The following is a 16,422-nucleotide window of genomic DNA, read 5'->3' on the forward strand; positions in this document are numbered from 1 at the left end:
CCATCATGGAGGAGTACCTTGAAACTGAAGGTATCAGGCGAATGGAGTTGCCTGCCTGTTCTGCAGATCTAAACCCCATCGAGCACGTCTGGGATGCTCTCGGTCGACGTATCGCTGCACGTCTTCAAACCCCTATGACACTTTATGATGCGACAGGCACTGGTGCAAGAATGGGAGGCTATACCCCAGCAGCTGCTAGACCACCTGATCCACAGTATGGCAACCCGTTGTTCGGCCTGCGTACGTGTGCATGGTGATCATATCCCATATTGATGTCGGGGTACATGTGCAGGAAACAGTAGCGTTTTGTAGCACATGTGTTTCGGGACGGTTTTCTCAACTCATCACCAATACCATGGACTTACAAATCTGTGTCGTGTGTGTTCCCTATGTGCCTACGCTATTAGCGCCAGTTTTGTGTAGTGCCACGTTGTGTGGCACCACATTCTGCAATCATCCTTAATTTATGAGCATGAGTGTATTTGATTTGATGGTCAAGGCCATTTAGCGCTAAGCTGTAATTGGATAATACTGTATTTCTTCCATTGTTTGTCGGTAGATTTGCCATTTAGAGGGCCCTGTTATACGCAAAGAACAGTGTGGCGTACCAAGCAAGAGGTACTGTTCCGTGGAGCAGCCTCCAGATGGCGCTCACAAACATGGATATCTTCCTACTTTTGAACCTCTTCCTGCAGCACCTGCTGACAATAGGGCGGACAATAGTCGGTAGGGAACTGTCTACCATGGACTATGTTGCTTCCACTTTATACTGGTGGATGTGGGAGTGCTTCCACCGTCAGGAACCAAAACGCGATGCGCTGTGGATACTCAGTTCTGAACTACGGGTTACGCAGTTCAGTGAAAGGCTGCACTCAACTCAGTGCACTGCTCTGAAGACTATATTCCGATTTAGCAGTTGCCACTTGGAGTACATGGACAGTCAATGGTGTCTTCTGTTAAAATCATAGTGGCAAACAGGGTTATTACAAATGATTGAAGCGATTTCACAGCTCTACAATAACTTTATTATTTGAGATATTTTCACAATGCTTTGCACACACATACAAAAACTGTTTTTTTAGGCATTCACAAATGTTCGATATGTGCCTCTTTAGTGATTGGCAGACATCAAACCGATAATAAAGTTCCTCCCACACTCGGCGCAGCATGTCCCCATCAACGAGTTCGAAAGCATCGTTCATGCGAGCTCGCAGTTCTGGCACGTTTCTTGTTAGAGGAGGTTTAAACACTGAATCTTTCACATAACCCCACAGAAAGAAATCTCATGGCGTTGTCGGGAGAGCGTGGAGGCCATGACATGAACTGCTGATCATCGGTTTTCCAATCTCCTGTTTAAGAAATGCCGAACATCATGAGAGAAGTGCGGTGGAGCACCATCCTGTTGAAAGATGAAGTCAGCGCTGTCGGTCTCCAGTTGTGGCATGAGCCAATTTTCCAGCATGTCCAGATACACGTGTCCTGTAACGTTTTTTTCACAGAAGAAAAAGGGGCCGTAAACTTTAAACCGTGAGATTGCACAAAACACGTTAACTTTTGGTGAATTGCGAATTTGCTGCACGAATGCGTGAGGATTCTCTACCGCCCAGATTCGCACATTGTGTCTGTTCACTTCACCATTAAGAAAAAATGTTGCTTCATCACTGAAAACAAGTTTCGCACTGAAAGCATCCTCTTCCACGAGCTGTTGCAACCGCGCCGAAAATTCAAAGCGTTTGACTGTCATCGGGTGTCAGGGCTTGTAGCAATTGTAAATGGTAAGGCTTCTGCTTTAGCCATTTCCGTAAGATTTTCCAAACCGTCGGCTGTGGTACGTTTAGCTCCCTGCTTGCTTTATTCGTCGCTTCCGCAGGCTACGCGTGAAACTTGCCTGCACGCGTTCAACCGTTTCTTCGCTCACTGCAGGCCGACCCGTTGATTTCCCCTTACAGAGGCATCCAGAAGCTTTAAACTGCGCATACCATCGCCGAATGGAGTAAGCAGTTGGTGGATCTTTGTTGAACTTCGTCCTGAAGTGAAGTGTCGTTGCACTGTTATGACTGACTGATATGAGTGCATTTCAAGCACGACATACGCTTTCTCGGCTCCTGTCGCCATTTTGTGTCACTGCTCTCTCGAGCGCTCTGGCGGCAGAAGCCTGAAGTGCGGCTTCAGCCGAACAAAACTGAGTTTTTCTACGTATCTGTAGTGTGTCGTGACCATATGTCAATGAATGGAGCTACAGTGAATTTATGAAATCGCTTCAATCATTTGTAATAGCCCTGTATATAGACGGCCAAGGCACAGCAAAAGTTACTTTATGAAATTCACAACATCCTGTGTCACGCTTCAAACTCTATCTACGCTTGACACCATCTTGTAACAGTTTGTCATTTCTTATTACGTTGCCACATTTTTGTTGTACTGTTGCGCTATCAGATAAGTGTTTAACAAAGCAGAGCGGTTTTAATCTAGCGTGGGTATTTTGGCTGAATTAATAGCAGCATCCAGTTACTACGAGAGTTAGAACTTAAATAGCTGCAATTATTTATTCGCAACCGATACAAAACGGTTAATTGTTTGCACCTGTTAATGTCCTTCAAGGTAGTCACCAGAGTTGTGTACAACCCGTTGCCAGCGATGTGGAAAGCGTAGTACACCGTTAGCAGAGCCTGTTCTGTTGATGGTGCGAATGGAATGATCAAAAGTTATGGTGATTCTCGTGTATGACTGTTGTGGTGTTATCCTAACGCATTACATTCCTCCACGGCAGACAGTCAATGCACAGTATTACGTTCGTTTCTGGAGCATCACCTGCGACCAGCTTTGCGAAAGAAGCGACGACACTTTCTACGCAACCCAGCCATCGTTTCGCACGACAGTGTGCGGGCGTATACAGCGCAAGCTATGGCTCCTCTGTTCGGTCGATGGGACTGACAAGTACTGTACCATCCACCATACTTTGATTTGATTCCGAAGATAAGGGAACCACTTCGTCGCAATAGCTTCAAAACTGTTCCAGAGATTCGACAGGCTGTAGACCGCTCCATTCGCAGCATCCACAGAACGGTATACTAAAGCTTCCATATCGCTGGTAACGGGTTCTACACAAAGCTGGTGACTACTTTGAAAGACAGAAGATATCAGACAGAAGATATCAGGCGAATGGAGTCGCCTGCCTGTTCTGGAGATCTAAACCCCATAGAGCACGCTTGGGATGCTCTCGGTCGACGTATCGCTGCACGTCTTCAAACCCCTACGACACTTCATGGTGCGATAGGCACTGGTGCATGTAACTATTTTATATCGGTATTGAATAAATAGTTGCCACTAAGTTCCAACCCTCGTACATTCACAAAAATTACAAAATTATTTTGTAGTTCGATACAGTCATCCATCAACGATGCTTTCATGTAAACAAGATTGTCACCAAGAAATCTGACTGTGCAGCCAACGCTGCCTGATAAAACCGTTATGTAGACTGCTGGCTATTGAAATTTGAGTAGCATGTAAGTGGCATAAAAGAAACGTCAAATACGTGCCTCGACATGCAGATATGATTTCAGCACAACGGCAAAAAGTAGGTACGAATAATACCATCTTTGTTTGTATACAAGGACAGGTATTGCAGCTATTTTCTCTTTCAGAAATCGCACTTGAATGTTGTTTGTTTATGAGAAGATCGTGTTACTTCTCGTGTTTTTACAGCGAAGTGGTAGGATCGTGGCCTATGCAGACTGCTGTTTATTGATCTAAGATACTGATGCTCGCGTTGGCCTGGATTGCACGACTGTCATGCAGATATCAAACTTATGGGTTCAGGAGGGCTATACTCAATGCCGTGCAGGACCTTAGCGGCGATGGGCCTAACGCTCGAGAGGATAGACATACTTTCTTGCCCGGCAGTATAGGATGGTACAGCCCTATAACGTACTTTGTCAGGAACTGGCTTTGTCGTCGGCAACGTCTGGAGAGTCATGAGCCGTCAGCACCCCGACTCCCACTACGGCTTGCCTTGTTGTGGCAGCAGAAAGAGGAAGGGCGGACAGATGTGCACCGACAACACTGGGCACAGAAAGGAACCACGACGTCTTTCCAGACGAATCCCAGATCTACGCATAGCATCGCAATGTACATATCCATGTGCGGTGGCACCAAGGAAACAAACATGGCCCAATTGTACTGGTCATCATGATACAACCCCCGCTATTAGCGTGATGGTTTGGGGTGCCATTGGATACACAAGTCATCTCTCTATCTAGTAGTCGCTAATATGGACAGTAGCCGTTACATTTACGACAAGTTAACGTAATTGGCTGTGCTTTCCCTCCGAAGTCTCCATAGCGTTATCTTTCTGCAAGATACAAGACCGCAATTTGCACTTGCTATCCTGCATTACCTCGATACAGTGTGTGTTCCACTGTTGCACTGCCCAGCACTTCTCCAAATGGCTCTGAGCACTACGGGACTTAACATCTGAGGTCATCAGTCCCCTAGAACTTAGAACCACTTAAACCTAACTAACCTAAGGACATCACACACATCCATGCCCGAGGCAGGATATGAACCTACGACCGTAGCGGTCGCGTGGTTCCAGACTGAAGCGCCTAGAACCGCTCGGCCACACCGTCCGGCACTTCTCGAACTCTCTTCCTCACTATATAACTGAAGAATAAATGCACCGAAGACGAAAGCAGTGTGGAAGATAGAGATTTCAGCAATAAAACGGCGTTTCAGTTTATATAACAAAGATTTACATACTTATTGCGGGTAATGGCTATACCAACAACAGTGTGTATGGCGTGAAATGTTACCTCTTAGATGTTGTCCGTGTAAACAAGTGGAGTCATAGAGAACACCTGCAAAGTAGGTAAAAATATTCGGACTTTCTTTCGCATCCTCTGTAATTGTTAACGATGTTTCGCTCTGTGTTAAATTTTATAATCGCTACATTAATTGTGAATTGCCCTGTACTTTGACAGGCATCAGCTCGTCATCCAGGAAAATGTTAGTTCGCAATAAGGCACCACATAACGAACATGTTTTTAGCTGCCTTTAGGCTTGTGCGAAACCAGACGCGTGTGCTTGCTGCATTGGCCGTTCACAATGAGCTACAATTATCGCGCGCAGCTGTTCATTCCGACTGCAGACCTATCCGAGGAGCCTCTCGCTGTTAATCCTGACGAGACAGATGCTGCACTCTAACGGTTTCCGGCGTCGACAGCTTGTCCTCTGTATTGGCGGGCTACATACACCTTTCAGCAACATTGGCTGTGGTTTTTATTCAGACACTGTCGCTTTAGTGACTCCACTGTATGAAACACGATCTCCATTCGTCGAACACAGCTTTGTATTTCACCCTCACCCACAGTTCACAATTTTATTCCTCTGGTTTCAGATGATGTCCATTAAGAATTTTTTGTTTTTATTTTGCGTACAACAAATGTTTCATACAGTGAGCTCTCCAATAGTAGTGGGTAATAACGCTATCTATCGTAACCGAATGCATCCGAATCAATTGTGTGTTATGACTGCCATCCCACCCTCCCTCACACAAAAACCCTTGCCAATGTCACCTTACGTTAAAAAAATGGCAGTTTTTAAAATAAATAATCTTCGTATGACGTCGAAGATTTTTCGCGGCGCATTGTTTTAAAAAATATTGTCTGTGTTCAGATTGCGTCAAAACTCGAGCTTTCTAAAATCGTCACCATGTTCTTCGTCAGGAGATGAAGTTGGTGATAATCTTCGAAAGGTCGAGTTTCGACGTGGTGTGAACAACAAGATTCTGTACAAGCACTGTTCTTATTCAAACTCAAATGGAACTATTCGAAACAAAAGAAGCGACAAATGCTGACAAAATACGTGTTAGATCTGAGTTCCAATACGCTTTGAAATGAGCCCCTTTATCAAAATCTCTCGCATAGCATAGACCTATACTATAGAGTAACTGCAAAATGATGGGGGCCACGCTTTTTTCTAAAAACTGTAAAAGAACTAATGCATACCGTAACAGACCAACGTAGTTCATGTATATTCAAGAAACTTGGTGCATATCCTAGTCTTCACCCTCATGACATTTACGGGAAAAAAGAAACTTCCGTCAAAGAATCAATAGACGTCCCAGTATTTTCGCTCATGAGATGTTAAAAATTACAGGTGTTGATTGAGTAAATTCCTTCTTTCCAAATTTCTGAAACGTGTTTGAGATTTTCACATGGTCGATCGTTAACCAAGATACTACGATAAGAAGTATTTTCGCAAAGATGTGAATCTTCAGCAGGAGTGAAAGTAACAAGCGACAGCCCACAGCCAAGTACTACAGAACCACCAAACGCTTTCAATAACAGAATTGTTCATTGAAGCACCGTTACGAGAAAGGACAAAAAATAAAGAAATTTCGCTAATTGTGCGTGTACAGTAAAGTAGGAAGAAAATATAAATTTTTACGTAGTTTTGGGGGTATACAGGCAGCTTAATCTAGTACACAGAGCTGCAACCTCTGGTAGCAACAAAGGAAACCGCATCGCCACGTTTTGCGTCTCTTACTGAATTCTGGTTGCCTCGGCTCCGGATATTCCGAGTGCCGACCGATGAAACTGGTCCATAAAAAACACGAGTCCCCTTGCTCTAGCTGGTTAACATGTAACTTACGTCCTACCATCCTCTTACAGAAAAAGATTCCGTCGCGCTGTCCCCGCCTCTCTCTGTGACTGATGACGCGCTCTTCATCCTTACCGTCCTGTCTCTTTCAAACTTAAAATATATTTTTGTTGGCGAATGCTGTCGGTTTGTACATTGTGTAAATATTTGTTTTTTGCTGAGTTAAAGCACTCAGAGGTGTCCCACGCTTTCAGAGGCGCAGGACCTTGAGTCCCCAATACGCCTTAGAGATGTACCGCGTGGTTATAATTAAACTTTCCCTATTTAGCACTTTATAACACGGAAACTAATTACCGTACGAGTACCAAACTTGGTAGCATTAATGTCCAGAGCATGGGGTACATGATTTCCATGCGTCACAGCACCACCGCCCAGTTCCAACTATGGCCACCAGGTGATGTGATCAGTCATCGTGATTCATAGTCTCTCACACCTAACCAATCGCAGTGCACTTGACGTGTCCACTTGAGCTTGGACAAAAGGAGCAGGGCATTATTGTCGTAGCTCTATACTCAAAACAGTAATGCTGCAGATGCACTTTGAGAATATCGCCGGCTGAAAGGATTACGGAAGGCTCCTCTTTCTCAGCTTGCTGTGCGGAGTATGAAGAAGTTCAAATCAACTGGAGAATTGGGCGTCGTTCCGGGAAGAGGCCAACGACAGGTCGCACCACAGGTGGTTGATGAAATCGCTGTTGCTGTAGCAGACAACGCTGCGCGCAATTCCCGATCGTCAGGTAGTGCGCGTGCTGTGTCACGGCAGTTGAACATCCCGTGGTCCACTGTAAAGAAGGTGCTCCGAGCCATTCTGAAATGGCATCCGTACAAAATCGATATCGTACAGCACCTTGCACCACAGGACGCACAATGACCTGTTGACTTCGCTCTCCACTTTCTCGCGAGGATTGAAGTTGACGAAGGCTGGCCCTGGACCGTCCTATGGACAAACTCATTTTTCTCTCTGACGGGTGAGGTCAACACACAGAATTGCCGAATGTAGGATCTTCATCCCCAGCCACTGTGCATGAATTTCCTCAGTATGGTGAACGTGTCACCGTATGGTATGACTTCACGTCTGTGTTCTTCATTGGCCCATTCTTTATTGAACAGGTTGGCGCTCAGGGGCCAAAGACGTGCAGTGTGACCGGCCAACGTGACTGCATTATGCTTCACTATGTTATACCCGCGCTACAGAAGCACTGAAGTCAACAGTTTTCATGTAAGATGGGGCCTCACCCTACATCGCTCATCAAATTCATCTGCTTCTCCGAAACACATCTGGAAACGATCCAATTATCAGCCGATCGTTTCCAAATGCTTGGCCGGCACGATCACCTGATCTCACTCACTGTGATTTCTGGCTGTGGGCTACCTGAAGGACAGGGCTTACCAGGGGAACGTTCACACATATGCTGATCTAAAGCGCAGCATTCAAGAGAGGTAGCCACATACCTCCGGACATGCTTCGTCCTGCTGTGCAGAAAGCAATACAGTCTCTGGACACCGATGGGCGCCATGTTGAGCCCCTTTTGTAGCAGTAATTGTACCGGTATGTAATGGTATGATGTACCGTAGCAGCACATTAAAAATGTTTCAATTGAATTGATTCTGCATTATTTCTCTTCTCCATGTCCTTGACATTAATGCTATCTAGTCTCTTAACCGTATGATAAAAATTTTGTATTATAACGTGTTAAATGGGGAAAGTTTAATTATAACCACTCGCTATATCTCTAGTTTTGAGTGTTTTCTGAAAAAACAGCCAGGTCTCTGAATTCCGAACACAGTAGTGCCTTCTGCTAGAAAGCGAGCCACCTCAGTCCACTGCCAGGTCATAAAAGGTTTCGCCAGTAGTTTGCTCCACAGAGGCGTCACCTGCGCTTGTACAAAAGACCAGACGTTCCAGGGCGTCACCAGAGAGCTGGCCAATGTCCGTGGGCCATCGAAATGTAGCTCTCCCTTGACGGTCCTTCCTCAAGCTTCCTTTAAGGGGCAGTCGACTCTACAGCCTCTGGCGATCCGCTTGCGGTGTCATTGTGCAGAATGCTTTAAACGTTTTCTCACTTCTAGACTGGACTCTACTGATTTGGGGGAAGAGACCAAACAGCGAGGTCATCGGTCTCATTATATTAGGGACGGATGGGGAAGGAAGTCGGCCGTGCCACATCAAAGGAACAATCCCGGCATTTGCCTGAAGCAATTTAGGGAATTCACGGAAAACCTAAATCAGGATGGCCGAACGCGGGATTGAACCCTCGTCCTCACAAATGCGAGTCCAGTGTGCTAACCACTGCGCCACCTCACTCGGTCTCACTTCTAGAAGTCACTCAAATTCGAATTAATAGCAAAATAGTAAGGTTGTGTTATTCAGTTACTGACAATCACTAGTGCTGCTGATTATCAATTCCTCGGTGTCACATATTCCGATCAAATGGAGCTTAATGAATTCGTATATGTTACATGACCGTTTCTCGAAAAACGGTCTCGTAACAATTTTCGTGTTAAGAGCTGTCTGTTTTGCAGTTTAAATATTTCATAAGATACCTGCTGTAGAACACCGCTACTGGCTGGTACTAACAGCAGATTTTTCTTAAGAGATCTGAGAGTGATCTGTCATCGTGTGTGTTCACGTTGTCTCTCTTTTCTTATTTGTCTATGTACAGAGACACTCAAAAGTATTTGTCCACCAGTGTTATGTTTTATTTTTACTTCATTATATACAGGCATCACATATTACAGTAGAAGTCTCGGCACAAAATGGCATAGCACTCTAATAAACAACAGAACAGCATTTTGCAAACTTAAACAACATAAACAATAACACACAAAGAAACATGCCCACTATCACAGCCACAAAAGTTTCCGGGCGGCAAGTATAACACTCACAACCTTGTACGTTTGAATACCTTGTATGCAGTCCTTTTTGCTTAATCACTTGTTCCAAGCGTTTAAACAAACTGTGAACGAGCTTTCACGTATAACTGGACTTATTTGTCGCCATTCTTCCAGTATTCGATCCTTTAAAGCTTGTTTTGGTATCACTGGCGTTCACTTTTTGCTTCAATTCACTCCAAAGATTTTCTATTGGGTTCAAGTCTGGACTCTGAGGAGGGGTATCCAAAACCTTAGTGCAATAATACAGCGTTCATAGTCTCACAATATCCGCTTTATGCTTTGGATCATTGTCTTGATACAATTTGAACGTCCTCGAAAGCCCGAAACTTGTAGCACTGTGCGGCAAGTTCTCTTTTAGGATGTTCAGATACTTTACGCTTGTCCATTGTACCTTCAATGAATGCTAATTCGCCTACCACAGATGACGACGTGGAACCCCAAATCATGACACCTCCACCCCCGTGTTTAACTGTGGGTTGCAGATGCTTCATTTGAAATTCTTCAGGTGGTTTTCTCCAAGTCATAGGTCTTCCGTTTGAGAAGAACATCTACACTTGACATTCATCGACAAAAATTGCTTCGTTCTACCAACTGACACTTTTATTTACGTGCTGCTTCGCGAAGTCCAGTCATTTTTTTTTCTGTTCCTCTCATTTATCATCCTACCTACTCGACCATTATACCCCTCTCGTCTGATAATTCGTCGGACTGTTTCAGGGTGCGGATCCTCCTCTTATTCCTGCTGCACTGGGGCAACTTAATTTTTCTTATTACTTCGGTTTCATCTCTACTACTAAACTTCTTTGGTTGCCCTGTTTATGGTTTATCTTCAATTTTATCTTCTCTGTTGAATCTTGGTATAATGTCAGCTACAGTACTTTTTGTGGTGTCACCGCCAGACACCACACTTGCTAGGTGGTAGCCTTTAAATCGGCCGCGGTCCATTAGTATACGTCGGACCCGCGTGTCGCCACTGTCAGTGATAGCAGACCGAGCCCCACCACACGGCAGGTCTAGAGAGACGTACTGGCACTCGCACCAGTTGTACAGCCTACGTTCATACCAATGGTTCACTGACAAATAGGCTTTCATTTGCCGAGACGATAGTTAGCATAGCCTTCAGCTACATTTGCTACGACCTAGCAAGGCGCCGTATTCAATTGATATTTATTATGTGAAGCATGTATCATCAAGAGAGATGTTCTACAATTGGGGATTAAAGTTAAGTATTACATCGTCTACGTACTTTATTTGCAATTCTCAAGATATTGTCCCGTTCCAGAGCTCACGCCAGTCAGCGTGTAATTAAACGCGTGCATTTCGGCCTCCTCTAGAAACAGTGTTGGCTCTTCTGCTAACACTACAATTTATACATCTTATAAATTAAATTCCGCTCCCATGCTTTCTATCTGTATGTGGAAGCTAATCTCAGGAACTACTCTAAGGATTCCGATACGGTTTTCACTACTGAATGGACTGGTTCACCAGGAAAGTTCGCTTGTATCACTTTAAGAAGTAGTCTGGGCATTTGATTTTTACCACTGGGACCCAGTCAGCCTGAATGGAGAACTACTGATTATTAAAATATCGCTCGTGTGCCTCCTGCATGACTTTGAGACATTTATTTTATTGATAATAAAACATTCTCGAAAATCCTAGAGTCTCTGGGACCGCTATTTTGCCTGTATCAATGCAAATAACAGGCAAATTTATATTATTGAAATCAAAACATTCTCGAAAGTCTTGGAGTCCTCAGGACGAATATCTTGCCAATACCAATGTCGATAACATGCCGAAACGTGGACGACAAGCAACTTGGACAAAAAGAGAACAGACCTTCTGAAATGCGGTGCTACATTAGAATGTTGAAAATTATATGGGTAGATCAAATACGTAATATGGAAGTACTGAAGGGATTTGGCCAAGGGCCTTGTCACAGTGGTAACATCGGTTCCCGTCAGATCACCGAAGTGAAGCACTGTTGGGCTGGACTAGCACTTGGATGGATGACCAACCGGTCTCTCGAGTGCTGTTGGTAAGTGGGGTGCACTCAGCCCTTGGGAGGCAACCCGAGAAGCTACTTGATTGAAAAGTAGCGGCTCTGGTCTCGTAAACTGACATACGGCCGGGAGAGCGGTGTGCTGACCCCATGACCCTCCGTATCTGCATCCAGTGACGCCTGTGAGCTGAGGATAACGCGGAGGCCGGTCAGGACAGTTGGGCCTTCGTGGCCTGTTTGGTCGGAGTTTGGCTTTTTTTATGGATTTGAGGAAATGAGATTTATGCTCGTAACCTGACTAAAAGAAGGCATCGGCTGGCTGCACACATCCTGAGGCATCAAGAAATCGTAAGTTTGGTAATAGAGGGAAGTGTAGAGGGAGATAAGCTTCAAATGGATTAGGTTGCAGTCGTTATTAGGAGATGGAGAGGCTTGCACACTATGGGGTACCATGGAGAGTTGCATCCAACCAGTCTTCAGACTGGAGGCAACAACAATGTTCTGCTCTTTTGTGCTTCGATCGAAGTTGCAGTACAGGTCACACATGTGCTCTATCGTCCGCTAGTGAGATTCGCAACATCACAAGCGGAGCGCCTCGGTGATGCCCGAATTTCTAGAATGCCCGTGGTGGCAAGCGAGGACTTGAGAACTGGCGAGGCGCTCCATCCCATTCCATCCCAGGGCAAGGAGCGCGGCCTCAGCCCCTCGCCGCGGCACGTCCACGTCCGCGTCCCGGCCCGGCCCGGCCCGCCGCTAATGGAATTATCCACTTGGCGGGCGCTCAATCTGGCCACATCCTGCCCGCCGCGCCGCTGCAACGAGACACGTCCTCCCTACAGCTCGGCGCGGCTCGCAGAGGTGGCCTGATGGCTGCCGCCCGATGGCGCAGCTGATGAGCTAAACGCCGCGCCCAATCTCGCCCAATCTGTCTCCGCGTGCAGCCTCGCCACCTGCGCGCCCCCCCCCCCCCCCCCCCTCCCCACCAGTGACGCAGAAGCTGCGGGGCCTGCCCGCTGCCTCCAGACACTGCTGCTGTGCGCCTCAGTGGCCGCGCGCGTGCGAGACTAATCCTGACTACCGAAGAGCACTTCCGCCAGAGTGCCAAACCAGCGCTTGTTTACCCAACTACACTACTGGCCGTTAAAATTGCTACACAAAAAAGAAATGCAGATGATAAACAGGTATTCATTGGACAAATATATTATACTAGAACTGACATGTAGTTACTCACGCACTTTGGGTGCCTAGATCCTGAGAAATCAGTACCCATAACCACCACCTCTGGCCGTAATAACGGCCTTGATACGCTGGGCCTTGAGTCAGAGCTTGGATGGCGTGTACAGGTACAGCTGCCCATGCAGCTTCAACACGATACCACAGTTCATCAAGAGTACTGCGAAGAGCCAGTTGCCCGGCCACCATTGACCAGACGTTTTCAGTTGGTGAGAGATCTGGAGAATGTGCTGACCAGAGCAGCAGTCGAACATTTTCTGTATCCAGAAAGGCCCGCACAGGACCTGCAGCATGCGGTCGTGCATTATCCTGCTGATATGTAGGGTTTCGCAGGGATCGAATGAAGGGTAGAGCCACGGGTCGTAACACATCTGAAGTGTAACGTCCACCGTTCAAAGTGCCATCTGTGCGAACAAGAGGTGACGGAGACGTGTAACCAATGGCACCCCATACCATCACGCCGGCTGATACGCCAATATGGTGATGACGAATACACGCTTCCAAAGTGCGTTCACCGCGATGTTGCCAAACACGGATGCGACCATTGTATGTAAACAGAACCTCGATTCACCCGAAAAATGACGTTTTGCCATTCGTGCACCCAGGTTCGTCGTTGAGTACACCATCGTTGGCGCACCTGTCAGTGATGCAGCGTCAAGGGTAACCGCAGCCATGGTCTCCGAGTTGATAGTCCATGCTCCTACAAACGTCGTCGAACTGTTCGTTCACATGGTTGTTGTCTTGTAAACGTCCCCATCTGTCGACTCAGGGATCGAGACGTGGCTGCACGATCCGTTACAGCCAGGCGGATAAGATGCCTGTCATCTCGACTCCTAGTGATACGAGGCCGTTGGGATCCAGTACGGCGTTCCGTATTACCCTCCTGAACCCACCTATTCCATATTCTGCTAACAGTCATTCGATCTCAACCAACGCAAGCAGCAATGTCTCGATACGATAAACCACAATCGCGATAGGCTATAAGCCGGTCTTTACCAAAGTCGGAAACGTGATGGTACGCATTTCTCCTCCTTAAACGAGGCATCACATCGCTTCACCAGGGAACGCCTGTCAACTGCTGTTTGTGTTTGAGAAATCGGTTGGAAACTTTCCTGTCAGCACGTTGTAGGTATCGCCACCGTCACCAGCGTTGTGCGAATGCTCTGAAAAGCTAATCATTTGCCTATCACAGCATCTTTTTCCTGTCGGTTAAATTTCGCGTCTGTAGCACGCCATCTTCGTGTTGTAGTAATTTTAATGGCCAGTAGTGTAGGATCATATGGGGTTGTTACTGCTATGCTCTTCAGTCCGTAGACTAATTTGATCCAGTTCTCGAGGCTAGACTAGCCTGTGCAAGCCTGCACATCTCTCCACAACTGCAACCTGCGACAGACTGGCAAACTCGTTTATCTTTGACATTTGCTTCACCCGTGATCGACCATTTTTGGGACAGGTTAATCATTACACGTTTAACGTTCTTTTTCACCTAATCACGTAATACTGTATCAAGTTTTTCATACAGCCAGGAATTAAAAATTAAGACTTTATTTTGATTAAAATTTGTGATCATTATTTGTTAATTGACATTTGCATTTGTTGATACTTTAGTTTTACTCTTATGACAAAAAATTATTAAATTGCAGAAGCATTCCTTATACAACGTAAATACACTCCTGGAAATTGAAATAAGAACACCGTGAATTCATTGTCCCAGGAAGGGGAAACTTTGACACATTCCTGGGGTCAGATACATCACATGATCACACTGACAGAACCACAGGCACATAGACACAGGCAACAGAGCATGCACAATGTCGGCACTAGTACAGTGTATATCCACCTTTCGCAGCAATGCAGGCTGCTATTCTCCCATGGAGACGATCGTAGAGATGCTGGATGTAGTCCTGTGGAACGGCTTGCCATGCCATTTCCACCTGGCGCCTCAGTTGGACCAGCGTTCGTGCTGGACGTGCAGACCGCGTGAGACGACGCTTCATCCAGTCCCAAACATGCTCAATGGGGGACAGATCCGGAGATCTTGCTGACCAGGGTAGTTGACTTACACCTTCTAGAGCACGTTGGGTGGCACGGGATACATGCGGATGTGCATTGTCCTGTCGGAACAGCAAGTTTCCTTGCCGGTCTAGGAATTAGGAATGGTAGAACGATGGGTTCGATGACGGTTTGGATGTACCGTGCACTATTCAGTGTCCCCTCGACGATCACCAGTGGTGTACGGCCAGTGTAGGAGATCGCTCCCCACACCATGATGCCGGCTGTTGGCCCAGTGTGCCTCGGTCGTATGCAGTCCTGATTGTGGCGCTCACCTGCACGGCGCCAAACACGCATACGACCATCATTGGCACCAAGGCAGAAGCGACTCTCATCGCTGAAGACGACACGTCTCCATTCGTCCCTCCATTCACGCCTGTCGCGACACCACTGGAGGCAGGCTGCACGATGTTGGGGCGTGAGCGGAAGACGGCCTAACGGTGTGCGGGACCGTAGCCCAGCTTCATGGAGACGGTTGCGAATGGTCCTCGCCGATACCCCAGGAGCAATAGTGTCCCTAATTTGCTGGGAAGTGGCGGTGCGGTCCCCTACGGCACTGCGTAGGATCCTACGGTCTTGGCGTGCATCCGTGCGTCGCTGCGGTCCGGTCCCAGGTCGACGGGCACGTGCACCTTCCGCCGACCACTGGCGACAACATCGATGTACTGTGGAGACCTCACGCCCCACGTGTTGAGCAATTCGGCGGTACGTCCACCCGGCCTCCCGCATGCCCACTATACGCCCTCGCTCAAAGTCCGTCAACTGCACATACGGTTCACGTCCACGCTGTCGCGGCATGCTACCAGTGTTAAAGACTGCGATGGAGCTCCGTATGCCACGGCAAACTGGCTGACACTGACGACGGCGGTGCACAAATGCTGCGCAGCTAGCGCCATTCGACGGCCAACACCGCGGTTCCTGGTGTGTCCGCTGTGCCGTGCGTGTGATCATTGCTTGTACAGCCCTCTCGCAGTGTCCGGAGCAAGTATGGTGGGTCTGACACACCGGTGTCAATGTGTTCTTTTTTCCATTTCCAGGAGTGTAGTATTCATCTTCGATGAAGCAGCTGCCAGATATGACGCAGCTACGCCTAAAGCAAAAGCGGAAATATTGTTCATTGGCGCTTAAGCGTGTCTACACCAGATCAATGATTATATTCACAAACTGCAGCCGTAGCTTACAAAAACAACTAATCGATCAGCAGTAACATCTCTTAATTTACGTAAACATTAAACTATTTCTTTACCTTTCTGTTAATAAACAATAAATAGATAAACGCTAATATAATGATACAGAGCCCATGCAATTAAATTAATCCAACAATAAAATCATATTTTTGATTAACAGCCTTCAGAATAATATAAAATATTTTCTTCTTTATACTACTAACAAAACTGTAAGCTCACATTGAGAAGTGGCTTACACGTTACTAATACACCTTTTCAACGTTGTATTACTTACTTAACATTCAATAGCATTAAAGTAATTATGAAATTTCACACTGACAACGCCTTAGTGTCTAAAAGGTATCTGGCATTAAGTCTATGCTCTGTTGTTTAACACTAGGCTTTCTGCCACAGCAGT

At 46.5% G+C, this 16,422-nt stretch overlaps 1 pseudogene; it reads left to right on the plus strand.

Annotated features, from left to right (window-relative positions):
* Nucleotides 1-11,474: 11,474 nt before the first annotated feature.
* Nucleotides 11,475-11,592, plus strand: LOC124607741 (annotated as a pseudogene).
* Nucleotides 11,593-16,422: the final 4,830 nt, after the last annotated feature.

The sequence above is a fragment of the Schistocerca americana genome, chromosome 3 (assembly GCF_021461395.2).
Source record: "Schistocerca americana isolate TAMUIC-IGC-003095 chromosome 3, iqSchAmer2.1, whole genome shotgun sequence".
NCBI lineage: Eukaryota > Metazoa > Arthropoda > Insecta > Orthoptera > Acrididae > Schistocerca > Schistocerca americana.